Here is a 27,185-nt window from a genome sequence, read left to right on the forward strand (position 1 = left end):
CTTGCACCGATGACAACTTACTTGAAGGATCTTACTCAATCCATAGGTAGGTATGGTGAACTCTCATGGCAAAACTGGGTTTAAGGATATTTGGAAGCACAAGTAGTATCTCTACTTGGTGCAAGGAATTTGGCTAGCATGAGGGGGAAAGGCAAGCTCAACATGTTTGAATGATCCATGACAATATACTTTAACTGAGATGTGAGAAAACATAACCCATTACATTGTCTTCCTTGTCCAACATCAACTCTTTAGCATGTCATACTTAATGAGTGCTCACAATTATAAAAGATGTCTAAGATAGTATATTTATATGTGAAATCTCTCTTCCTTCAATATTCTTTCATGAATTGTTCAAATGATCAATACAATGCTTGCTAACCTTCAATAAATTTACAACCTCTACTTCTTAGATGTGAAGTCATTACTCCCCATGGGATAAGCAAATGAAACATATATAATTTCATTTATGACATTCAACTCATTCAACCATTTACTCATAGGATATAAGTGAAGCACACGAGTAAATGACAAACTACTCCAAAAAGGTATAAGTGAAGATCAATGAGTAGCTAAATAATTATGTAACTATGTGAAGACTCTCTCTCATTTAAGAATTTCAGATCTTGGTATTCTATTCAAACAACAAGCAAAACAAAATAAAATGACATTGCAAGGATAGCACAACTCATGTGAAGAAGCAAAAACTTAGGCTCAACCGATACTAGCCGATAGTTGTTGAAGAAGAAAGGTGGGATGCCTAATGGGGCATCCCCAAGCTTAGATGCTTGAGACTTCTTAAAATATTATCTTGGTGTGCCTTGGGCATCCCCAAGCTTGAACTTTTGTGTCCCCTTAATTCCTCTCATATCATGGTTTCTCTTTTTATCAAAAGCTTCATCCACACCAAACTCAACAAGAACTCGTGAGATAGGTTAGTATAAACCAATGCAAAACCTTATCATTTTCTACTGTAATAAATCACTAAAATTATTATCCAACATTGCATACTAAATGCATCTGCATATTTAATACTCCTATCCTCAAATAGAATCATTAAACAAGCAAACATATGCAAACAATGCAAACATAACAGCAATCTGCCAAAACAGTACAGTCTGTAAATAATGCAAGATTCATCCTACTTACCTAACTCCAAAAATTATGAGAAAAATACTACGCTGTAGAAGATCTATCAGATCTCAATATACAAAAAGTTTCAACATTATACCATTCTCTGACTTTTCTAGGGAATTTTAGCAACAATTGTAAACTTTCTGTTTTCAAACAGCAACATGTATACTAGCAAAATAAGCATGGTAAAGGATATCCTTGACATTTTTATTGAAAAATTGTCGGTGTACTAAAGTAGGGGTACCTTAGTATCCCGAACTTGTGCACGGGCAGTCGCAGCACCCCGCGGCAAGGCTTGCCGGGTGACCGCCAAGATCCTCCATAGTTCCTATTGGTGCCATTCAGAACAAAGTGTTTTAACTGAGAAGACAAGGCCCCGGCAAGAGGAGCTTGCCGGGAAGGACAAGGCCCCGGCAAGAGAAGCTTGCCGGGAAGGCCAACCAAGGCTTTTCAAGGAGCTTGCCGCGATGCACCGCGCGTCCCGGCAAGGCCCGGCGAGCGACAAGCTTCCGGGCGCGATAAGTCAACGACCGCGGCAAGGCGCTTGCCGCGGCGAAGCCATCACTCTGTGCCCACGCTCCAGCACATCCGTCGACGTGTCATCACAGGATTGTTCCAGGCGCACGTGGCGGGCGGCTATGCAGCCAACCGGTGCGAGGTGGCGAGCGAAGATGACGAGATGTCCATCGTGGCGAACGGTGGCGCCCCTAACGGTCGCTTTTCTGCACTGTTTGGGCGACCGGACGGGCATTAAATGCTCTTGTCCCCTGCCATCAGAGTTAGGTAGGGTGCACTGTAGAAGCAGTTGTACCAACCACAACTTTTACACTTTTACCCCTGCATGCGTTGCCACCTGTCGGTGACCCCTTTAGCCTATAAAAGGAGGCCCATGCACAACGTAGAGGGGGTTCGACTCATTCGAAACTACAGAACGCTCACGCTCTAGAGCAAGAACATAATACAACCACAAAGCAGCAGTAGGAGTTTTATCTCTCCGGAGAGCTCCGAAGCTGGGTAAAAGTCCCTCGCGTGCTTCGCCTCAATCCACTCTTCGTGCGGCCTCCGCTCCTGCCGGACCGAAAAGGGGCCCTGCCCCATAGGTGTTCGTTCCCACGACATCTTTGGCGCGCCAGGTAGGGGGGCATCGAGGTTGTGTGAACCTGATCCGGTGTTCGCGCGCGCTACATCATCATCTTCATCGACAAGCCACCGAAGAAGAAGGCTTCGGAGGTGGCTGGTCCGTCCGCGTCGATCCCACCGACACCGGAGCAAGAGGGTGGTGGAGTAGACGCCGGCGGAGGAACGGGCGCCGACGAGGGAGCTCACGATGCTGCCAGGTCCAACGACAAGGCTGCATAGACCTCGGCGTCCGTACACGCACCGCGCCCATCTCAGGAGGCGCGGGACCGACAATGTCATGGTACCCGCGGTACCATACGTTCGTTGGGTCAAGGCCAAGCTGGTGGATCTCGGGATGCTCAAGGTCAGCATGCACGTCAACATGCTGGCACGAGCGCGGCACGGTCGCCTGGACGAGATGCTGCTCCTTCTAACATTGTTAGAAGTGCGAGCATATCTCGCTCCTCGCGCCGTTCACCGCCGCCACCCAAGACTCCAGAAGAAGCGTTGGCCCGAGCCCAGCTGCTTCTAGATTACCCTCCAGCGCCAGACAAGATCGACGATTGGAGGGCCACCATTCAGAGCCTCATCGGCTTCGCCAACGGCGACACTCCCCGGCAACCGAGCACATCAAAGCCGCGGCAAGACGCCCAGGCACGAGCCGGAGACGACAAGACCGGTGGGGGTGCAACCACCGTGCACTCCCCACCCCGAAGGCCAAGATCGCCGACTCACCGGGTCAACCTCGACACTGACTCCACAGCGTCATCAGATCCGCGAGCTCATCGTGATCAGCGCCAAGTTCTTCAAGAACGACAACAAGAAGATGGTCGCACCCGTATCAAGTGTCGAAGAAGCGCGGCGTCAGTCAGACCAGCGCGCTGGGCCCACTGTTGATATGCATGCGCCCGGGGAACCAGGCGACTTGCCGTACGCGGTAGGTTGCCCTGCGTTCACTCGTGAGCTGCGGCAAGTCCAGTGGCCCAGCACAAAGAACTTCAAGCCAGATGTACAAGAGAAGTACGACGGCAGGTTGCATCCGTCGGAGTTCCTCAGCATCTACACCATCGCGGTGCAAGCTGCCGGGGGGCGCGACGAGAAGATCCTTGCCAACTACTTCCCGCTGGTACTCAAGCCCAACGTCAGATCCTGGCTCATGCACTTGCCGGACAACTCCATCTCCTCATGGGTAGATCTATGCCATCAGTTTGTCGGCGCCTTCACAGGTGGCCACAAACCCCATGGCCAGGAGAGCGATCTTCATCTGCTCGCCCAGAAGGAGGGAGAACCCCTGCGCAAGTACATTCAGAGATTCAGCCAAGTGCAGCGCAACATCCCAGACGTCCACCCTGCCGCGCTCATCAGCGCGTTCCATCAGAACGTGCGAAACCGCAGGATGAGGGAGGAGATGGCGATGTGCAAGATCAAAGATGTCAGCGAGCTATATGCCCTGGCTGACAAGTGTGCACGTGCTGAAGAAGGGAGGAAACTCCCCGGGGAGAATGCAGGAGCAGGAGATCTGACAGTGAAGAAGCCGCCCCGGCAAGGAAAAACCGGCGGCGGAACAACAGGAAGAGGAAAGCAAAAGATGTGCTAGTCGTCGAGCAGTCTGGCAACGAAGGTGGCGCCGAGAAGGCCAAAGCTGGTAACTCCGGCGAGGCCGTGGTGGCCGCCGACAAGAAGGACGGCTCCGGCAAGCAGTACTGCAAGATCCACCACACCAAGGGTCATGATCTCCAGACCTGCAAGAAAGTTGAGCAGCTCGTTGAACTGCAGAAAGCTGAATACGAGCGACGCGACAAGGAGAAGGCCCAGGAAGGTACTGGTGGATCTGGCAAGAAGCGCCCCGGCCGGGGAGGACGCCGCGGCAAGGCCAAGCAGCGGCAAGGAGACAGACCTCCCCGCGGCCGCGACAAGGACGAAGATGAGGACGAAGATGAGGATATGGATGATGATGAGGCTGACGAGCAGGAGTTTCAGAAAGCCACAGAGGTTTTGTGCGTTGACGGCGGTGCTTCTCTGCATACTTCGCACCGCCAGCTCAAACAGTGGGTGCGGGAAGTTAATGCAGCAGAACCATCGGTTGAGTCACGCAAACCTCTGAAGTGGTCCAGCACGCCTATCATCTTTGATGTTGAGGATCACCCTGATCGCATAACTGTGGTCGGGTGCTTGCCGATGTTGGTTTCACCAACTATACGCAACCTCAAGGTCACAAAGATGCTGGTTGACGGTGGGGCCGGCTTGAATCTGATCTCCTCTGCGGTACTCAAGAAGCTCCAGATCCCCGACAGCGAGCTCGAAGAGACCGGCACATTCCAAGGAATCAATCCGGGAAGGAGCAAGCCGAAGGGGAAGATCATGTTGCTAGTGACATTTGGCAGCGAGCTGAACTTCAGAACAGAGAAAGTCATTTTTGACGTTGCTGATTTCCCATTGCCCTACAATGGGATACTCGGTCGTCCAGCGCTCGCCAAGTTCATGGCAGCCTCTCACTATGCCTACAACATGCTAAAGATGCCCGGTCCGATAAGTGTCATTTCTGTCCCTGGCGACAAGAAGGATGCCCTTATCTGTACCGACAAGATTTACCGGGAAGCAGCAGCCGCAGCAGATCGCAAGCCACTTGCCGCTGAAGCTCCCGGGGGGAAGAAGAAGACCAGGTCCGGCAAGAGCTCTGACGCTCACTCCGGCAAACGCACCTCTTCGGAGTGCTGCGCTACCGTCGAGGACGCACCATCGAGCTCCACCGGCAAGTGTAAGAAGGCAAAGACAGCTTCACCAGAGACCAAGAAAGTGTCCGCCAAGGAGGACGGCACTGGTGGTACCTTCACCATCAGTGCCACGCTCGACCCTAAATAGGAAAGCGCGCTCGTTGCTTTCCTGCCGGCGAATGTCGACGTGTTTGTATGGCAACCGTCTGACATCCCCGGTGTTCCCAGGAAAGTAATTGAGCACCACCTTGCCGTCTGTCCTCAAGCGCGGCCCGTCAAGCAGAGAGTTAGGAAACAAGTAGTGGAGCGTCAAGAATTCATTGCAGAAGAGATCAAGAAGTTGGAAGCAGCAGGGCTTGTCAGAGGAGTGCTCCATCCTACGTGGCTGGCCAATCCTGTAGTCGTGCGCAAGGCAAACGGGAAATGGAGGCTTTGTATTGACTTTACTGATGTTAATAAAGCTTGTCCCAAAGACCCATTTCCCTTGCCTCGCATTGACCAGATTGTTGAATCCACGGCCGGATGTGATCTGCTGTCGTTCCTTGATGCATATTCAGGATATCATCAAATCTTCATGGCAGAAGAAGATGAGGAGAAGACCGCATTCATCACCCCGTGTGGCACGTACTGTTTCGTACGGATGCCATTCGGTTTGAAGAATGCAGGTTCAACATTTGCAAGAGTAGTCAGTCATGCTTTTGAGCCACAGTTGCACAGAAATGTAGAAGCTTACATGGATGCCATAGTGGTCAAGAGCAAGGACAAAGCAACTCTGATCCAAGATTTGGACGAGACCTTTGCAAATCTGTGCAAGATCAATCTCAAATTGAACCCCGAGAAGTGTGTGTTTGGAGTTCCCTCCGGCAAGCTTCTCGGGTTCTTCGTATCTCAGCGGGGGATTGAAGCCAATCCCGACAAGATCAAGGCCATCGAGCAGATCGAAGCACCGAAGCGCGTCAAGGATGTATGAAGGCTTGCCGGCTGCGTGGCTGCTCTCAGCAGGTTCATCTCTAAGTCTACTGAGCGCGCCCTGCCATTTTTCAAAATATTGAAAAAGGCAGGTCCAATGAAATGGACCCCGGAAGCGGAGGCTGCGCTGCAGGACTTGAAGAGATACCTGTCCTCCACTCCAATACTTGTCGCACCTAAGCCGCAAGAGAAGTTGCTGCTATATCTAGCGGCAACCAATCAAGTGGTTAGTGCTGCGTTAGTAGCGGAAAGGGAGGCAGATGATGAGCCAGCAACCACGGCAAGCGCGTCCAGCGACAAGCAGGGGGCTTCCCCGACAAGCTCTGGTCCCGACAAGGATGGATCTGTGCAGCCACAAGAAGAGAAGCGTAAGAAGATGGTGCAGCGCCCAGTTTACTTTGTCAGCTCCCTTCTGCAGGGGGCTAGATCAAGGTACTCTGGTGTGCAGAAGTTGCTTTTCGGCCTTCTCATGGCCTCGAGGAAGCTGCGCCATTACTTTCAAGCACATGAGATCACAGTTGTCACTCGCTTTCCGTTGAAGAGAATATTGCAGAATCCAGAAGCAACAGGCAGGATTGTCGAGTGGGCACTGGAACTGTCAAGCTTCGGCCTCAAGTTTGAGAGTACTTCAACTATCCAGAGCCGAGCATTGGCAGAATTCATACCAGAATGGGCGCCAACACCTGATGAAGAAATTCCGGAAATGAGCATCCCCGTCAAGGAGGCAAACAAAGAATGGATCATGTACTTTGATGGTGCCTTCTCGCTGCAAGGCGCCGGTGCAGGCGTGTTACTTGTCACACCCACCGGAGAGCACCTCAAGTACGTGATCCAGATGTGCTTTCCCAAGGAGCAAGCAACAAACAATACTGCAGAGTATGAAGGTTTGCTTGCCGGACTCAGGATCGCTGCAGACATTGGGATCAAGAAGCTCATTGTCAGGGGTGACTCGCAGCTTGTCGTCCGCCAAGTGAACAAAGATTACCAGAGTCCGTTGATGGAAGCTTACATTGATGAAGTGAGAAAGTTGTAAGAACACTTTGACGGCCTACAGATGGAACATGTTCCGAGAGCTCAGAACGACATTGCAGATAGCCTATCAAAGTGCGCCGCACTTAAGTTACCTGTGGAACCAGGGATCTTTGTGCTCAAGCTGACTCAACCATCTATAACACCATCAACTGGACAGAGCAAGAAAAGGAAGTTGATTTCCGGTGACTACTTTCCGGCAGAGCTCCCCGAAGCCGCCGCCAAGAAAGTCCCCAAGATCAATGCCAAGAGTGCTGAGGAATAGTCCGCTCCGACAAGCCCTAAGGTTTGTTTCGTTGAAGCAGACGCTCCCGACAAGTTTTTCTCCGGTAAGCTTGCCGGGGAACATCAAGCTCCGGCCGAGCCACATGCCCTTGCCGTAGAAGCGGATGTTCCCGCAGCAGCATAGGTGCCTTTAGTCCTTGTTGTCGAGCCACAAGCTCTGGCATGGGCACAACAGATTGTCCATTTCCTTCAGACAGGAGAGCTTCCCGAAGAGCAAGAAGAAGCGGAGAGAGTAGCCCGACAATCAAGTATGTACCAGTTTGTCAACGACATGCTGTACAGAAGAAGATTCAACGGAGTGAAATTGAAGTGCATTCCCCAGGAAGATGGACAGGAGCTGTTGGCGGAGATACATGGAGGCATATGTGGTCACCACATTGGCGCAAGAGCACTTGCCGGCAAGGCATTCCGGCAAGGTTTCTTTTGGCCAACAGCCCTCCAAGATGCAACTGCACAAGTAACCAAGTGTGAAGCGTGCCAGTTCCATTCCAAGCAGATACACCAGCCAGCTCAAGCTCTCCAGACGATCCCTTTATCCTAGCCATTTTCAGTCTAGGGGCTCGACATCCTCGGCCCTTTCCCCGGGCTGTCGGGGGATTTGATTACTTGTACGTTGCAATCGACAAGTTCACAAAGTGGCCGGAAGTGGAAGCAGTGAGGAAGGTGACAGCACAGTCAGCAGTCGAGTTCTTCAGGTCGATTGTTTGCCGTTTCGGAGTCCCTAACAGGATCATCACCGACAACGGCACGCAATTCACGAGCCGCACCTTCATGCAGTACGTCCAAGACCTTCGCGCCAAGGTCTGCTTCGCTTCTGTTGCCCGTCCGAGAAGCAACGGTCAAGCGGAGAGGGCAAACGCTGAAGTGCTGCGCGGCCTCAAGACCAGGACTTCCGACAGGCTGCACAAGTGCGGAAAGAACTGGATTGAGGAGCTGCCGGTGGTTCTTTGGTCGATCAGGACGACGCCAAATCGAGCCACTGGCCAGCCGCCTTCCGCTCTAGTTTATGGAGCAGAGGCAGTTCTCCCCACGGAACTCATATACGGATCGCCTCGAGTGCTCGCTTATGATGAGCTTGAGCAAGAGCAGCTGCGACAAGATGACGCGCTGCTCCTTGAGGAAGATCATCTTCAGGCTGTTGTACGAGCTGCTCGCTACCAGCAAGCTTTGCGCCGCTACCATAGCCGCAAGGTTAATGCCAGAAGTCTCGAGGAAGGCGACCTTGTTCTTCGGCGCGTTCAATCCGCCTAGAATTCCAACAAGTTGACGCCGAAGTGGGAAGGCCCTTATCGGGTGAAGCGAGTCACTAGGCCTGGCACTGTCCGCCTAGAGACCGAAGATGGCTCTCCGGTGAGCAACTCCTGGAACATTGAGCATCTTCGTAAGTTTTACCCATAAGGCGCGGTTGTCGGAACCCGTTCCGGCAACCACCTTTTGTACAAGCCTTGCCGCTGTTGCATGTAACCCTTTGTACAAAGCCGGGCGCAGATCCCGTGCATAAATAAAGATCATGTGCTCCCCACATCTTGTAAAATTTCATGCTTTTTCATTTTTTGCATGTATTATCTGACACTTTGTGCAGCACTTGCCCCCGGTAAGCAATAACGAGCCTTAAGGCTCCATATCTTTATTTTCTCTTCTTTATTTTTCTCGAAGAAACGGAAAGGTTCCCTCGTGCACAAGTTTGCCGGGGGGGAAGGAGAAGATGATGGTGTGGACCAGACGTCGTTCAAGCAAGTTTCACCTTACCGGGAAGCAAAAGACATAAAAGCTAAGTCGCCAAAGTTTGAGCACAACCAGTTTTGAAATTTTTTAAGTTATCTTCCTTGAAACGACCCTGCTTTGTATGGAAAACCTGTGCGTGGAGGAACCAACTCGTAGCTAGCTGCGCCCTTACTTTGTTTCGAGTCTGCTGAACAACTTAAGTGTGCTGCAACTAGTTGCGACAAGGTTTCTTGCCGGAAGTGGCACCGCCAGCAGGTTGCTGATGTTCCGCACTCAGCACTCGCGGCAAGGGTGCCTATGCCGGCAAGTTCCCTAAAAGCGTAGGGTAAAAGCATACAAAGGAAGGAGTCAAGTAAAGGAAATAACATAGCAAATACTGCCCAAGATAAAGTTATATTACAAAGATAACTTGCCACGCTCTAATGGATTGTTCCCATAACATGTCTAGCAGCGGCAAGGAAAGGAAGAAATGGGCGGTCTAGTCTACGCGGCCGCCGTTAACCCTCCTAACTTCATTCACCTTGTCCACAATGGGTGCGACAAGGGCCTTGAGCTCTTCAAGATCAGCACCCGCGGGCAGCTTCTTGAGGACGTTGGTGAGGTTGAGGCCTGGGTTGTGGAAAGCCACCTTCACCAACACCTTCTCCAGAACTCTGGCGCAGATCGTGCGCGACTCGTCGGCCAGCTGCTTTGGATTCTTTCCCGGAGTTGCTGGAGGGTCGTCGCCACGCCCTTGAAGAACAGAGTGAGCTTGGCGCTGGGCTGGAGGTTCGCGTCGGAGGAGTACCCGAAGCCCTCCATTTCCAGTTGCGCCAGCTCCTCGTCGATAACTGCGGCAATGTTTACGAGGCCCTCTGTCCAGAGCTCCACCGTAGCCCTGAAGGTGTTTTGAGTCTCGGCGGCCCTCGTTAGCAGCTCTTCGTTGGCCTTGATCTCCTCCCTCAAGGTCGTCTCCTGCTTCTTGGCGCTATCCAGCGTCTGGGTCAGCGTGGCCAGCTTCAACTCCAGATCGGCATTGGAGTCCTTGGCGGTGCTCAGCTCCTTGCCCTTCTCGGCGAGTTGGCCCTGCAGTTCACCATGAGCGAGGGCGTCCTTTTCGCGCTCACGCTGGAGCGCGGCAAGCTCTTCATCCTTCCTCTTAATATCAGCCTCCAGCTGCGCCACCTTTGTTTCCAACTCTTTCTTGGCGGCCTCGGCAGCTGCGGCAGCATCCTTCGCTTCCTTGAGGGCCCCGCCAAGTGATTGCTCGTGGGCAGCAAGCTCCTCCTCGTAGCTGTCCAGATTGACTTTCCGCTGCATCAGCTCACCTTCCCGTGTGGACAGCTCCTCGGCGGCAAGCCGCTGTTGCTCCTCAGCTTCGGCCTTCTCAAGGATGAACACCTTCCGCACTTCGACAAGCTGCGCCGGTTCCTCTACAATGGCCCGGAGAGCTTCCTGATTGCGTTCCCGGAGCTCCTCCGCGCGCTTCTCAATGTCTGCTCCCGCCTGCGTGACAAGCGCATCCCGGGACTCCACCTTGGCTTGTCGGGCGCGGTAGAGCGACACCAGCTTCCGGAGAAGTTGCTCCTCCTCGGACTCACCGTTGCTGCTGCTTGGCGCGTCAACCAGCGTTAGCCCGACGGAGGCGAACACTTCCCCGTCAAATGTCTCTCCTTCAACCGGCGCCCTGGAGCTCGACGCCCAGGGAAGCTTGATGAATACACCCTCGCCGACCTTCAAGTAGGCGCCGGGCTGGGGCTCTTCGGAGCCTGGCGCTGCATCAGCGGCGGAGGGGTCGGCGGTCGGTGTAGCGCCTTGCGCTCCTGCGCCCTCAGGGTCGTCAGTGCGGTCGCGAGATCCCTCGCCAGCTCCTGCGCCAGCAGCCTTGGCGGCCTCTTCACCGGCGGGATCATCAGCGCCGGCCTCTTCCTCGGTGGTGGCGGCATCATCAGTGTTGCCGCACGCGTCCTCCTCGCTGGTGGCCTCGGTCTCCATCGGATACGTAGAAGGAGGATCTGAAAACAGGAAGAGGACGAAAAAGTCAAGCAAATATCCAAAAAGAAGATCAGAAGAAGAAGAACCCAAGGGAAGTTTTCTGACAAGAAGGATTACCTGTGCTGGGCTCTATAGTCATGGGCTCCACCACCGGGGGATCGCTGGTCCCGTCCCTTGCCGGAGAACTACCCCTTGCCGGGGACCTCTCCCTTGCCGGAGAGCGCTCCCTTGCCGGGGAGTCCTCCCTTGGCGGCGTAGTTGAAGCAGATAGCACCTCGGGAGCGGCTTCCGGTTGCTCCTGGTGAGCCTGTTCTGCTCCTACACAAGCAAACCAACAGACAAGATATCAGCAAAGAAGAAGATACCCATGCACACCCAACAGCGGGAAGTAAGACTATGTACTTACGCTGGGGGCTGCACTGGGGGCTGCTTCGAGAAGTGACTGCAGGGTCCGACAAGGTGGTCTCGGACGCGCCCTCTGTCGACACGACGGGATCGTCCTCGACGACAACCACGGGGACCTTGGCCCTCTTCGCCGCTCTGTGGGCCAGAGTCCTGAAAAGGAACAAGGTTCAGAAGAAAGCAGATTAGATACAAGACAAGAAACAACAAGAATTGAAGAAATACAAACACAACAGAGAAACTTACTCCTCTTCTTCCTCCTTGTCGGAGCTGAGCGCGGAGAGGTCGAAGTCCGGTACTCTTTCAACACGGCGGGGTGGAGGAGTAGGCTCCCTTGGCCGCTTGGCGGGAGCTGCGGCAGGATCAGAAGCGGTGGCCCGAGAGGACCCCACTCCGGTCGTCGGCGCGGTGTGAGATGCTCCCGCGGCAAAGGTGCTTGTCCCGGTGGAGCGTGTCCCGCGGCACGGCGGCTGTTGACCCGTCTGCCGCCCTGTTATGTCTCCGGTCCTGCGGAGGTGCCTTCTTGGTGGAGCTGGGGGCTGCACTGGGAGCTCCGCTTGCGGCAAGTTGCTTGAAGACGGCCGACCGCTTGCACCCTCGGCAGGCTTGCTCGATTCGGCTTCGGACCCTTCCCCGCCGACGATTTCCCCGACAAGCTCGTCTCGATCGGCAAGGCTTGACACTGCGGCTGCCTCCGGCTCCTCCACAGTGAACCCGAACTCGCCCGCGGCGGCGGCTGCCGCCGCCTCTTCCGCCCTGGTGGGGATGTACCGCATCTCGTCTTCGGTGGTGTCATGGGTGAAGCTCCTCTGCTCGTCGGCACGGACCGCCACCTCCACCAAGCTATCAAAGAACTGCTGCACGACGTCGTCGGCGGGCTCCCGCCAATTTGGAATAATTCCATGCGAGTCACACTCCGGCATCATTGCACGGATGCGATCGAGCGAGGAGTTGTTGCACAACGGGACGACGCCCTGCGGCAGCCTGAACCACTCGGGATGATTGGGGTCGTGCTTGAACAGCTCCCTGAGCATCCCATCCAACTCCAAGACAGTGAAATTAATGTTGAGGCCCGGGCGCAGCCTCATGATATCCGCCGGACCCCCATATAGCTAGGTGGGCCTCTCCCTCTCCTGCAGAGGGGTGATGCGGCGGCGAAGAAAGTCCGCGCCAACAACACCTGCAGTAAGCCCGGCAAGCCTGAGTCACAAGACCCGGAAAGGCCTCCCCCTCTTCAGCTTAGCATCGTCCGGCGCCAGGGCGCTCCAATCATTGCCGCGCACTGCTGGAGTTTGGCGCAGGGCAGTGAATGGCTGCGGGTTCTCGTCAACGATCCAGCACCACTCTGCTCTCCACTCATCCCATTTGCTGCGGAGCTCCCCCTCCAGATACGTCTCCTTCTTGCCGGTTCTCGAGACCCAGGCGATCCCGCCAGCTAAGGGCTCTCCTCTCTCGACCCGAGGCATGAAGTAGTGGCGGAACAGGGCTACGTTTGGATAGATTCCGACAAAGTTCTCGCAGAGATGTGCAAAAACCGCCATGGTTAGGACAGCATTGGGGGTGAAGTCAAGGAGATGGAACCCGTAGGTGTTCATGATATCACAAAAGAATTCAGAGAAGGGCGGGCAGAGCCCGCAATGGAAGAACAGTGCGAAGAAGGGGTATCCTCTTGGGGCCCGTTTCGAAGTGGAAGCGGCGGCTGAAAGTACCTGCGTGCGCGGATGCGCTCGCGTCTCCGTCGACCAGAAGAGGTAGAACCACTCCCTCAAATCCTTCGCGGAGAGCTCGGGGGGGAAAGTTGCCCGCTCCTTCCGTAGCGCCTCAATCAGCAGCGCCTCGGCGGACTTCACGCCCTTCCCGGTCTTTGGAGCCATGGCGGAGGCGGTGGAGGAGATCGAGAGCGTTGGCAGCGACGGCGGCGGTGGGGGCGGAGCACTATTCTCCTTCGGCTTTGGAAGCGGAAGGGAGCGGTGGAGATTTCTGAGGATGGAACTGCAAGTGGCGAAGGTGGGGGAACGGCCCCTGTTTCCCCTGCTTATAAAGAGGAGGGGGCGAACGTTACGCTTTCTCCGAATAAAGAATCACCCATGATCTCTCCCACGACGCCGCATTCGACGCGTGCCGTTACGGGAGGGCGCGGTGGATACGGCGTCAGATACGGGGTGGACCCAGGCCGCGTGTGCCCGTGCCCTGTTTTGGGCCTGGCCCAACAGCGCTCGGCACCGTGTATGGCCCAGGCCCGGGGGCTCCTATTGGTGTACTAAAGTAGGGGTACCTTAGTATCCCGAACATGTGCACGGGCAGTCGCAGCACCCCGCGGCAAGGCTTGCCGGGTGACCGCCAAGATCCTCCATAGTTCCTATTGGTGCCATTCAAGAACAAAGTGTTTTAACTAAGAAGACAAGGCCCCGACAAGAGGAGCTTGCCGGGAAGGACAAGGCCCCGGCAAGAGAAGCTTGCCGGGAAGGCCAACCAAGGCTTTTCAAGGAGCTTGCCGCGACGCACCGCGCGTCCCGGCAAGGCCCGGCGAGCGACAAGCTTCCGGGCGCGACAAGTCAACGATTGCGGCAAGGCGCTTGCCGCAGTGAAGCCATCACTCTGTGCCCACGCTCCAGCACATCCGTCGACATGTCGTCACAGGATTGTTCCAGGCGCACGTGGCGGGCGGCTGTGCAGCCAACCGGTGCGAGGTGGCGAGCGAAGATGACGAGATGGCCATCGTGGCGAACGGTGGCGCCCTAACGGTCGCTTTTCTGCACTGTTTGGGCGACCGGACGGGCATTAAATGCTCTTGTCCCCTGCCGTCAGAGTTACGTAGGGTGCACTGTAGAAGCAGTTGTACCAACCACAACTTTTACACTTTTACCCCTGCATGCGTTGCCACCTGTCGGTGACCCCTTTAGCCTATAAAAGGAGGCCCATGCACAACATAGAGGGGGTTCGACTCATTCGAAACTACAGAACGCTCACACTCTAGAGCAAGAACATAATACAACCACAAAGCAGCAGTAGGAGTTTTATCTCTCCGGAGAGCTCCGAAGTTGGGTAAAAATCCCTCGCGTGCTTCGCCTCAATCCGCTCTTCGTGCGGCCTCCGCTCCCTGCCGGACCGAAAAGGGGCCCTGCCCCATAGGTGTTCGTTCCCACGACAAAAATAAAGATGCAAAACATTATTCTAGATAACAGTAAGCAAATACTAACAAAATAAAATGATGCTCCAAGCAAAACACATATCATGTGGTGAATAAAAATATAGCTCCAAGTAAAGTTACCGATGAACGAAGACGAAAGAGGGGATGCCTTCCGGGGCATCCCCAAGCGTAGGCTCTTGGTTGTCCTTGAATATTACGTTGGGGTGCCTTGGGCATCCCCAAGCTTAGGCTCTTGCCACTCCTTATTCCATAGTCCATCAAATCTTTACCCAAAACTTGAAAACTTCACAACACAAAACTCAACAGAAAACTCGTAAGCTCTGTTAGTAGAAGAAAATAAAAACACCACTTAGGTACTGTAATGACCTCATTCTAAATTCATATTGATGTAATATATACTGTATTCCAACTTATCTATGGTTCATATCTGATACGTCTCCAACGTATCTATAATTTTTTATTGTTCCATGCTATTATATTACCCCTTTTGGATGTTTATGGGCTTTATTTTACACATTTATATCATTTTTGGGACTAACCTACTAACCGGAGGCCCAGCCGATATTGCTTTTTTTTCCTATTTCAGTATTTCGAAGAAAAGAAATATCAAACGGAGTCCAACCGGAATAAAACTTTCGGGAGCGTGATATTTGGAACGAACATGATCCGGAGAGCTTTGAGTGCAAGTCAAGAAGCTTCCGAGGGCCCCACGAGATAGGGGGCCACTCCCCCCCTGTAGGGCGCGCCCCCTGTCTTGTGGGCCCCTCGGGCAGCCACCGACGTACTTCTTCCTCCTATATATACCTACGTAACCCGAAAACATCCAGTAGCACCATGAAACACAATTTCCACCGCCGTAACCTTTTGTATCCGCGAGATCCCATCTTGGAGCCTTCGCAGGCACTCTGCCGGAGGGGGAATCAACCACGGAGGGCCTCTACATCAACATCCTTGCCCCTCCGATGAGTTGTGAGTAGTTTACCACAGACCTACCGGTCCATATTTATTAGCTAGATGGCTTATTCTCTCTTTTTGGAGCTCAATACAATGTTCTCCCCCTCTCTTGTGGAGATCTATTCGATGTAAACTATTTTTGCGGTGTGTTTGTCGAGATCCAATGAATTGTGGGTTTACGATCAAGTTTATCTATGAATAATATTTGAATCTTCTCTGAATTCTTTTATGTGTGATTGAGTTATCTTTGCAAGTCTCTTCGAATTATCAGTTTGGTTTGGCCTACTAGATTGGTCTATCTTGCCATGGGAGAAGTGCTTAGGTTTGGGTTCAATCTTGTGGTGTTCTTACCCAGTGACAGAAAGGGTTGCAAGACACGTATTGTATTGTTGCCATCGAGGATAACAAGTTGGGGTTTATATCATATTGCATGTGTTTATCCCTCTACATCATGTCATCTTGCTGAATACGTTACTCTGTTCTTATGAACTTAATACTCTAGATGTAGGCAGGAGTCGGTCGATGTGTGGAGTAATAGTAGTAGATACAGGCAGGAGTCGGTCTACTTGTTATGGACGTGATGCCTATATACATGATCATGCCTAGATAATCTCATAACTATGTGCTTTTCTATCAATTGCCCGACAGTAATTTGTTCACCCACCGTAATACTTATGCTATCTTGAGAGAAGCCTCTAGAGAAACCTATGGCCCCCGGGTCTATCTCTTATCATATTTTCTTTCAATCTACTTTATTTGCATATTTACTTTTTGCATCTATATTACAAAATACCAAAAATATATTTATCTTATCATACTATCTTTATTAGATCTCACTTTCGCAAGTGGCCGTGAAGGGATTGACAACCCCTTTATTGCGTTGGTTGCGAGTTCTCAGTTTGTTTGTGTAGGTGCATGGTACTTTTGAGGAGCCTCCAACTGGATTGATACCTTGGTTCTCAAAACTGAGGGAAATACTTATGCTACACCTTGTTGCATCACCCTCTCCTCTTCGAGGAAAACCAACGCAAGCTCAAGACGTAGCAAGAAGGATTTCTGGCGCCCTTTCCGGGGAGGTCTTCGCTCAAGTCAAGACATACCAAGTACCCATCACAAACCCATCTCCCTCGCATTTATATTATTTGCCATTTTCCTCTCATTTTCCTCTCCCCCACTTCACCCTTGCCGTTTTATTCGCCCTCTCTTTCCCAAGCTCCTCCTCTCTTTTCGCATGTCGTTTTTCTGTTTGCTTGTGTGTTGGATTACTTGTTGCCATGGCGCAAGATAATACCAAATTGTGTGACTTCTCGAATACCAATAATAATGATTTCCTTAGTACTCTAGTTGCTCCTCTTAATGATGTTGAGTCTTGTGAAATCAATACTGCTTTGCTGAATCTTGTTATGAATGATCAATTTTCCGTCCTTCCTAGTGAAGATGCCACTACTCATCTAAACAATTTTGTTGATTTGTGTGATATGCAAAAGAAGAAAGATACGGATAACAACATTGTCAAATTGAAGTTATTCCCGTTTTCACTTAGAGATCGTGCTAAACTTTGGTTTTCGTCTTTGCCTAAAAATAGTATTGATTCTTGGAACAAGTGCAAAGATGCTTTTATCTCTAAGTATTTTCCTCCCGCTAAGATCATCACTCTTAGGAATGACATTATGAATTCTAAACAACTTGATCATGAGCATGTTGCCCAATCTTTCTAAAGAATGAAATTGATGCTTCGCAACTGCCCTACTCATGGTTTGAATTTATAGATGATCGTACAAAATTTTTATGCCGGTTTGAACTTTGCTTCTAGAAATTTCTTAGATTCGGCCGCGGGAGGCATGTTTTATGGAAATCACGTTAGGAGATGCTACAAAACTACTTGATAATATTATGGCTAATTATTCTCAATGGCACACCGAAATATCTTCTAGTAAAAAAGTGCATGCTATAGAAGAAATCAATATTTTGAGTGGAAAGATGGATGAACTTATGAAGATGTTTGCTACTAAAAATACTCCGCTTGATCCCAATGATATGCCTTTGTCTTTCTTGATCGAGAATAATAATGAATCTATGGATGTGAATTTTGTTGGTAGGAATAGTTTTGGAAACAATGCTTCTAGAGGAAATTTTAATGCTAGACCATTCCCTAGCAATTCCTCTAATAATTATGGAAATTCCTACAATAATTATTATGGTAATTTTAATAAGATGCCCTCTGATTTTGAGAATAGTGTGAAAGAATTTATGATTTCTCAAAAGAATTTTAATGCTTTGCTTGAAGAAAAATTGCTCAAAGTTGATGATTTGGCTAGGAACGTTGATAGACTTTCTCTTGATGTTAGTTCTCTTAAACTTGGATCTTCTTCTCCTCAGCATGATATCAATGAGTCTCTCAAAGTAATGAGAATTTTCATTGATGAGTGTAAGGAAAGAACCGCTAGATTGCGTGCTAAGAAAGAAAGCTTTATAAAAGCGTGTTCTTCTAGTTTCCATGAAAATAAAGATGAAGATCTTAAAGTTATTGATGCGTCTCCAATTATATCTATGTTTTGCAATATGAATTTTGATGATTATGGGACTGATGATGAATCAACTTTTCCTAGAAGGCGTCCCAAGAATTCAGAATCTTTAGATCTTAATGTTAAATTTGGTAAAAGTGAGATTGGAGAATCCTCAACTTCCAATAATGTTGAACCTTCTATCTCGGATTTCAAGGAATTTGATTATGATAATTGTTCTTTAAAAGGGTGTATTTCCTTGTGGCAATCTGTTGTTAGTTCTCCTCATGCTTATAGTGAAAATAAAGCTTTTACCAAACATATCGTTGATGCCTTGATGCAATCTTATGATGAAAAACTTAATTTGGAAGTTTCTATACCTATAAAACTTAATGATGAGTGGGAACCAACTATAAAGATTAGAATTAAAGATTATGAGTGTTTTGCTTTGTGTGATTTGGGTGCTAGTGTTTCCACGATTCCGTGATCTTGAAGATTGCTCTTTAAATTTGCATCTTGCGGATTCCACCATTAAAAGGCCTATGGGAAGGATCAATGATGTTCTTATTGTTGCAAATAGAAATTTGGTGCCCGTAGATTTTATCGTTCTTGATATAGATTGCAATCTTTCTTGCCCTATTATTCTTGGTGGACCTTTCCTTAGAACGATTGGTGCGATTATTGATATGAAGGAAGGGAATATTAGATTCCAATTTCCATTAAAGAAAGGCATGGAGCACTTTCCAAGAAAGAAAGTCAAATTACCTTATGAATCTATCATGCATGCTACTTATGAATTTAGTGCCAAAGATGGCACTCGTTAGATCTATCTTTGTTTTTATGCCTAGCTAGGGGCGTTAAACGATTACGCTAGTTGGGAGGCAACCCAATTTTCTTTATGTTTTTGTTTTTGCTCCTGTTTAGTAATAAATCTTGCATCTACCTTCTGGTTAGATGTGTTTTTATCTTTTAATTAGTTTTTGTGCCAAGTAGATCCTATAGGATAACCTACGATGATAGTTGATTTGATTCTGCTGAAAAACAGAAACTTTGCACGCACGAATATAATTTTGTTAAATCACAGGAACATGTTTTTGCGTTGATTATTTTTGCTTCTGTTCAATAAACAAATTGTCCAGGACTTTCTATTTTGGTAGGATTTTGGGGGTTCCAGAAGTTTGCGTTAGTTACAGATTGCTACAGACTATTCTGTTTTTGACAGATTCTATTTTTCGTGTGTTGTTTGCTTATTTCAATGCATCTATGGCTAGTAAATTATTTTATAAACCATAAGGAAGTTGGAATAAAGTAGGTTTAACACCAAAATAAATAAATAATGAGTTCATTGTAGTACCTTATGTGGTGGTTTTGTTTTCTTTCACTAGCGGAGCTTATAATATTTCCTGTTGAGTTTTGTGTTGTGAAGTTTTCAAGTTTTGGGTAAAGCTTTTATGGACTATGGAATAAGGAGTGGCAAGAGCCTAAGCTTGGGGATGCCCATGGCAGCCCAAGATATTCAAGGATATCCAAAAGCCTAAGCTTGGGGATGCCCCGGGAAGGCATCCCCTCTTTCGTCTTCGTTCATTTGTAGCTTTACTTGGAGCTATATTTTCATTCGCTACATGATATATGTTTTGCTTGGAGCGTCGTGTATTATATTAGTCTTTTATGTTTAGTTTACCACAATCATCCTTTCTGTACACACCTTTTGGGAGAAGCCTATTTGATTAGAATTTGCTAGAATACTCTATGTGCTTCACTTATATCTTTTGAGCTTGATAATTTTTGCTCTAGTGCTTCACTTATATCTTTTAGAGCACGGTGGTGTCTTAATTTTGAAGAAATTGCTAGTCTCTCATGCTTCACTTATATTATTTTGAGAGTCTTTTAGAACAGCATGGTATTTGCTATGATCATAAAGTTGGTCCTAGAATGATGAGCATCCAAGTTGGGTATAATAAAAACCATCATAGAAAGTGAATTGGATGCCATGACCAATTTGATGCTTGATAATTGTTTTGAGATATGGAGGTAGTGATATTAAAGTCATGCTAGTTGGGTGATTATGAATTTAAAGAATGCTTGTGTTGAAGTTTGTGATTCCCGTAACATGCACGTATGGTGAACCACTTTGTGATGAAGTTGGAGCACAATTTTATTTATTGATTGTCTTCCTTATGAGTGGCGGTCGGGGACGAGCGATGGTATTTTCCTACCAATCTATCCCCCTAGGAGCATGCGCGTAGTACTTTGGTTTTGGATGACTTCTAAATTTTTGCAACAAGTATATGAGTTCCTTTGATTAATGTTGAGTCCATGGATTATACGCACTCTTTCACCCTTCCACCATTGCTAGCCTCTCTTGTATCGTGCAATTTTCGCTGGTACCATACACCCACCATTTACTTTCCTGAAAACGGCCACCATACCTACCTATTATGGCATTTCCATAGCCATTCCGAGATATATTGCCATGCAACTTTCCACCGGTCCGTTCATATGACACACATTACTTTTGTCATATTGCTTTTTGCATGATCATGTAGTTGACATTGTATTTGTGGCAAGGCCACCTTCATAATTTTCATACATGTTGCTCTTGATTCATTGCATATCCCAGTACACCGCCGGAGGCATTCATATAGAGTCATATCTTGTTCTAGATTTGAGTTGTAAATCCATAAAAGTGTGATGATCTTCATTATTAGAGCATTGTCCTAGTGAGGAAAGGATGATGAAGACTATGATTCCCCCACAAGTCGGGATGAGACTTCGAACTTTACAAAAAGAAAAAAAAAGAAAAAAAGAAAGGCCAAAAAGAAAAAAAGAGAAGGCCAAAGAAAAAAAGAAAAAAAATAATAATAAAATGAGAGAAAAGGAGAGAAGGGACAATGCTACTATCTCTTTTTCCACACTTGTGCTTCAAAATAGCACCATGATCTTCATGATAGAGAGTCTCATATGTTGTCACTTTCATATACTAGTGGGAATTTTTCATTATAGAACTTGGCTTGTATATTCCAATGATGGGCTTCCTCAAAGTGCCCTAGGTCTTCGTGAGCAAGCAAGTCGGATGCACCCCACTTAGTTTCTTTTATTGAGCTTTCATATATTTATAGCTCTAGTGCATCCGTTGCATGGCAATCCCTACTCACTCACATTGATATCTATTACTGGGCATCTCCATAGCCCATTGATACGCCTAGTTGATGTGAGACTATCTTCTCCTTTTTGTCTTCTCCACAACCACCATTCTATTCCACATATAGTGCTATGTCCATGGCTCACGCTCATGTATTGCGTGAAAGTTGAAAAAGTTTGAGATTATTAAAGTATGAAACAATTGCTTGGCTTGTCATCGGGGTTGTGCATGATTAAATACTTTGTGTGATGAAGATAGAGCATAGCCAGACTATATGATTTTGTGGGGATAACTTTATTTAGCCATGTTATTTTGAGAAGACATGATTACTTTGGTTAGTATGTTTGAAGTATTACTATTTCTTATGTCAATATGAACTTTTATTTTGTATTCATTTGGATCTGAACATTCATGCCACAATAAAGAAAATTACATTATGAATTACGCTAGGTAGCATTCCACATCAAAAATTTCTTTTTTATCATTTACCTACTCGAGGACAAGCAGGAATTAAGCTTGGGGATGCTTGATACGTCTCCAACGTATCTATAATTTTTGATTGTTCCATGCTATTATATTACCCCTTTTGGATGTTTATGGGCTTTATTTTACACATTTATATCATTTTTGGGACTAACCTACTAACCGGAGGCCCAGCCCATATTGCTTTTTTTTTCCTATTTTAGTATTTCAAAGAAAAGGAATATCAAACGGAGTCCAAATGGAATGAAACCTTCGGGAGCGTGATTTTTGGAATGAACATGATCCGGGGAGCTTGGAGTGGAAGTCAAGAAGCTTCCGAGGGTCCCACAAGATAGGGGGCCGCGCCCCCTGTCTCGTGGGCCCCTTGGGCGGCCACCGACGTACTTCTTTCTCCTATATATACCTACGTACCCCGAAAACATCCAGGAGCACCACAAAACACAATTTCCACCGCCGTAACCTTCTGTATTCGCGAGATCCCTTCTTGGAGCCTTCGCCGGCACTCTGCCAGAGGGGGAATCAACCATGGAGGGCCTCTACATCAACATCCTTGCCCCTCCGATGAGTTGTGAGTAGTTTACCACAGACCTATGGGTCCATAGTTATTAGCTAGATGGCTTCTTCAATCTTTTTGTATCTCAACACAATGTTCTCCCCCTCTCTTGTGGAGATCTATTTGATGTAAACTCTTTTTGCGTGTGTTTGTCGAGATCCGATGAATTGTGGGTTTATGATCAAGTTTATCTATGAATAGAATCTTCTCTAAATCCTTTTATGTGTGATTGAGTTATCTTTGCAAGTCTCTTCGAATTATCAGTTTGGTTTGGCCTACTAGATTGGTCTTTCTTGCCATGGGAGAAGTGCTTAACTTTGGGTTCAATCTTGCGGTGTCCTTACCCAGTGACAGAAAGGGTTAGAAGACACGTATTGTATTGTTGCCATTGAGGATAACAAGATGGGGTTTATATCATATTGCATGTGTTTATCCCTCTACATCATGTCATCTTGCTTAATGCGTTACTCTATTCTTATGAACTTAATACTCTAGATGCAGGCAGGAGTCGGTCGATGTGTGGAGTAATAGTAGTAGATGCAGGCAGGAGTCGGTCTACTTGCTATGGACGTGATGCCTACATACATGATCATGCCTAGATAATCTCATAACTATGCGCTTTTCTATCAATTGCCTGACAATAATTTGTTCACCCACCATAATACTTATGCTATCTTGAGAGAAGCCTCTAGTGAAACCTATGTCCACCGGGTCTATCTCTTATCATATTTGCTTTCAATCTACTTTATTTGCATCTTTACTTTTTGCATCTATATTACAAAATACCAAAAAATATTTATCTTATCATACTCTCTTTATTAGATCTCACTTTCGCAAATGGCCGTGAAGGGATTGACAACCCCTTTATTGCGTTGGTTGCGAGTTCTCAGTTTGTTTGTGTAGGTGCGTGGGAATTTTGAGGAGCCTCCTACTGGATTGATACCTTGGTTCTCAAAACTGAGGGAAATACTTACGCTACACTTTGCTGCATCACCCTCTCCTCTTCGAGGAAAACCAACAAAAGCTCAAGACGTAGCAATATCCTCCGATACTACTCACATATTCATCAAAATAAGCAAACAACACATAGAAAACTGAATCTGTCAAAAATAGAATAGTCTGTAGTAATATGTATCAAACGTATACTTTTGGAACTCCAAAAATCCTACTAAATTAGGAAGTCCTAAGAAATTTATGTACCAATCCATAGAAAAATGAATCATATCAAAATCACGTTTCTCTGATTTATAAAAACTAATTTACTAGGTGCAAAAGTTTCTGATTTTCAGCTGGATCAACAAAATTATCACCGTAAGCTATCCTAAAGGTCTTACTTGGCACTTTATTGAAACAAAAGCTATAAAACATGATTACTACAGTAGCATAATCATGTGTACACACAAAAAAGGAAGGGTAAATATTAGGTTGTCTCCCAATAAGCGCTTTTCTTTAATGCCTTTAGCTAGGCATGATGATGACAATGATGCTCACATAAAAGATAAGAATTGAAACATAACGGGAGCATCATGAAGCATATTAATAGCACACTTAATACTAGACCACTTCCTATGCATAGGGATTTTGTGAGCAAACAACTTGTGGGAACAATAATCAACTAGCATAGGAAGGGAAAACAAGCATAAGTTCAAAACTTGAAGCATATAGAGAGGAAACTTGACATTATTGCAATTCCTACAAGCATATGTTCCTCCCTCATAATAATTTTCAGTAGCATCATGAACGAATTCAAAAATATAACCAGCACCTAAAGCATTCTTTTCATGATCTACTTGCATAGAAAATTTACTACTCTCCACATAAGCACAATTCTTCTCATTCGGAAAAGTGGGAGTATCATAAGAGACTTGAATACTATAAATTGTTTCCACATTAAAAGAGTAATGTTCAGAAAAAGGGTAATCATAATCGTGACAAGTTTTATAGATATAATCATCACTACTTTTTATAGCATAAGTTTCATCACAATAATCATCATAAGTAGCAACTTCGTTCTCATCATAATCGATTGAAACCTCTTCCAAGATAGTGGAATCATCACTAAATAAAGTTGGCACTCTTCCAAATCCACTTTCATATTCATCACAATAAGATTCAATATCCTCCAAAATAGTGGGATCACTAATTCCTAAAGTTGACACTCTTCCAAACCCACTTTCATCAATATAATCATCATAGGTAAGAGGCATGCTATCATCATAACAACTTTGCGTATCAAAACTTGGGATGCTAAAAGTATCATCTTCATTAAACGTAGCATCCCCAAGCTTGGGATAAACATTAACTTCAGCAAATATATTCTCAAATATTTCATTCTCATCAAACATAGCTTCCCCAAGCTTGGGCCCTTTCATATCATAAGCATAGTCACTCTCATCATCAATAGTATGGATAGCACCAATAGTATAACAATTATCATCATCACAATGAGTAGTAGGAGCAACATCATTTGGGAGGGATACCTTTTTACCTTTGTTGCTCCTTCTTTTCTTTTTCTTCTTTACATTATGTGTGGGTTCAACCTTCTTCTTTGAGCTCCTTATTGATGAGATTGGTTGAATATAAAGCTCCTCCTCGTCACCTAATTCATCATAAGAAATAATAGGAGGATAATGGGAAGTTTCTTCCCTTTCATTAGTATTATTTTCATCTTCTATTTGCTTTCTTTTCTTTAGGTAATTGGCAATATAAGGATTTTCACCGCACAATACAAATAAATCTTCTCTAGATCAAAATCAAGAAATCTATCAAGATTAAATTATGGAATACCCTCAATTATACGTTCCATTTCTTCATACCCTAAAAGAAAACTAAGCTCTTTATGATGCTCAAGGGTAATCAAGCTATCACAATTTTTGGGCACGATTCGATCATGAAACAGTTTGCATTGGAGATTTAAATGACCACGTTCATTGCAAAGTTCACAAGGAGCGCGAAAAATATTGATTTTTCAGCACAATCATCAAGACTTTCTTGCAACAATTTAGTTTCTAAATGCTTATGCCTCTTGCAATATCTATTTTCCCTATTTGGTGTGAACTTGCAAACCCAATCTACTCCACAAAAATCGACATACTTATAAGAGACATTTTCATCATAACTAGTGCAATCATCATTAGTACCATGGATATTCAAAGAGTTCATACTAACAACATTGCAATCATGCTCATCATTCAAAGATTTAGTATCAAACATTCTATAGATTTCTTCTTCTAGCACTTGAGCACAATTTTCCTTTTCATCATACCCACGGAAGATATTAAAAAGATGAAGCGTATGACACAAACTCAATTCCATTTTTTGTAATTTTCTTTTATAAACTAAACTAGTGATAAAACAAGAAACAAAAAATTTCGGTTGCAAGATCTAAAGATATACCTTCAAGCACTCACCTCCCCGGCAACGGCGCCAGAAAAGATCTTAGTTGACGGGGTGTGAGTGCCGCTGTCGGTGTCAAAACCAGCGGATCTCGGGTAGGGGTCCCGAACTGTGCGTCTAGGAGGATGGTAACAGGAGACAAGGGACACGATGTTTTTACCCAGGTTCGGGCCCTCATGGTGGAGGTAAAACCCTACTCCTGCTTGATTGATATTGATGATATGGGTAGTACAAGAGTAGATATACCACGAGATCAAGGAGGCTAAACCCTAGAAGCTAGCCTATGGTATGATTGTTATGTGTCCTACGGACTAAAACCCTCCGGTTTATATAGGCACCGGAGAGGGCTAGGGTTACACAGAGTCGGTTACAATGGTAAGAGATCTACATATCCGTATCGCCAAGCTTGCCTTCCACGCCAAGGAAAGTCCCATCCGGACACGGGACGAAGTCTTCAATCTTGTATCTTCGTAGTCTTGGAGTCCGGCCAATGATGATAGTTCGGCTATCCGGACACCCCCTAGTCCAGGACTCCCTCAGTAGCCCCCGAACCAGGCTTCAATGTTGATGAGTCCGGCGCGCATATCATCTTCGGCATTGCAAGGCGGGTTCTTCTCCAAATTCCATGTACTCGCCGAATAGTGTCCGGCTTCTCATAAATGCTGCGCTCCTTGGCTTCCTCGCCCAATAATGTCCATCTTCCACGTGTCGTACGAATGCGAAAAGCCAGGGTATTTTTATATTCTACCCCCTAGCTACGCGAGTGAGCTGCCTATAAAGAGAGGCGAGGATCCAGATCTGAATCACACCATCCTCCTTCCGCGAGCATTCATCGGAGCGCCTCTGACCAAAAATCCATTCCATCATGGACAGTCGACGCGGCTCCTCCTCTCGCGCTCCCAGCCCTCAGCCAGGAGATTGGGGGAGATGCTCGGTCCCGCATAGTGAGCTGGTGACGCTCCAAGCCGAGGGATTTCTTCCCCCGGCCTTTATGATGCCGGTTCGAGCCGGACTTGCCACCTACAAGGGCGGAAAACAGGCGGAGAGTGTCCCCAATCCCCCCAAAGGAGAGCGGGTATGCTTCGTCCCTTATCTAATAAGAGGACTCGGATTTCCCATACATCCGTTTCTCCAGGGGCTCTTGGAGTTCTATGGACTCCAGCTTCACCACCTCACGCCTGCCTCCATCCTGCACATCGCGGGATTTGTAGCCCTTTGCAAGCTGTTCTTGGGCATCGAGGCCCATTTTGCGCTGTGGAAGAGATTGTTCTGCCTCATGCCCCGTTCTCACGAGGGGTCGATATATCAAGTGGGCGAAGCCGAAATATGGCGCATCGCCGGGACCGGATATCTATCCGGAACCCCGAAGAAGGCGTCTAAAGACTGGCCTTCGGAATGGTTTTACATGTAAGACGCCCCGCTGCCGGACCCAATTCGGATCGGCCTCCCGGAGTTCAGCAACGCTCCTCTACGGAAACGCCTGAGTTGGTGCCCGCGGAGCCCTCAACGGGAGAATGATGGGGACGTTCAATATCTGATGGGCCGAATAATGTTATTGGCTCATTCCGGATTAACCATGATTGGAGTCATGGCCACATGCATCATGCGAGGGGTGCAGCCGCTCCAATACAGGGGCCACCCCATGTGGGAT

The sequence above is a fragment of the Triticum dicoccoides genome, chromosome 1B (assembly GCF_002162155.2).
Source record: "Triticum dicoccoides isolate Atlit2015 ecotype Zavitan chromosome 1B, WEW_v2.0, whole genome shotgun sequence".
Lineage (NCBI taxonomy): Eukaryota > Viridiplantae > Streptophyta > Magnoliopsida > Poales > Poaceae > Triticum > Triticum dicoccoides.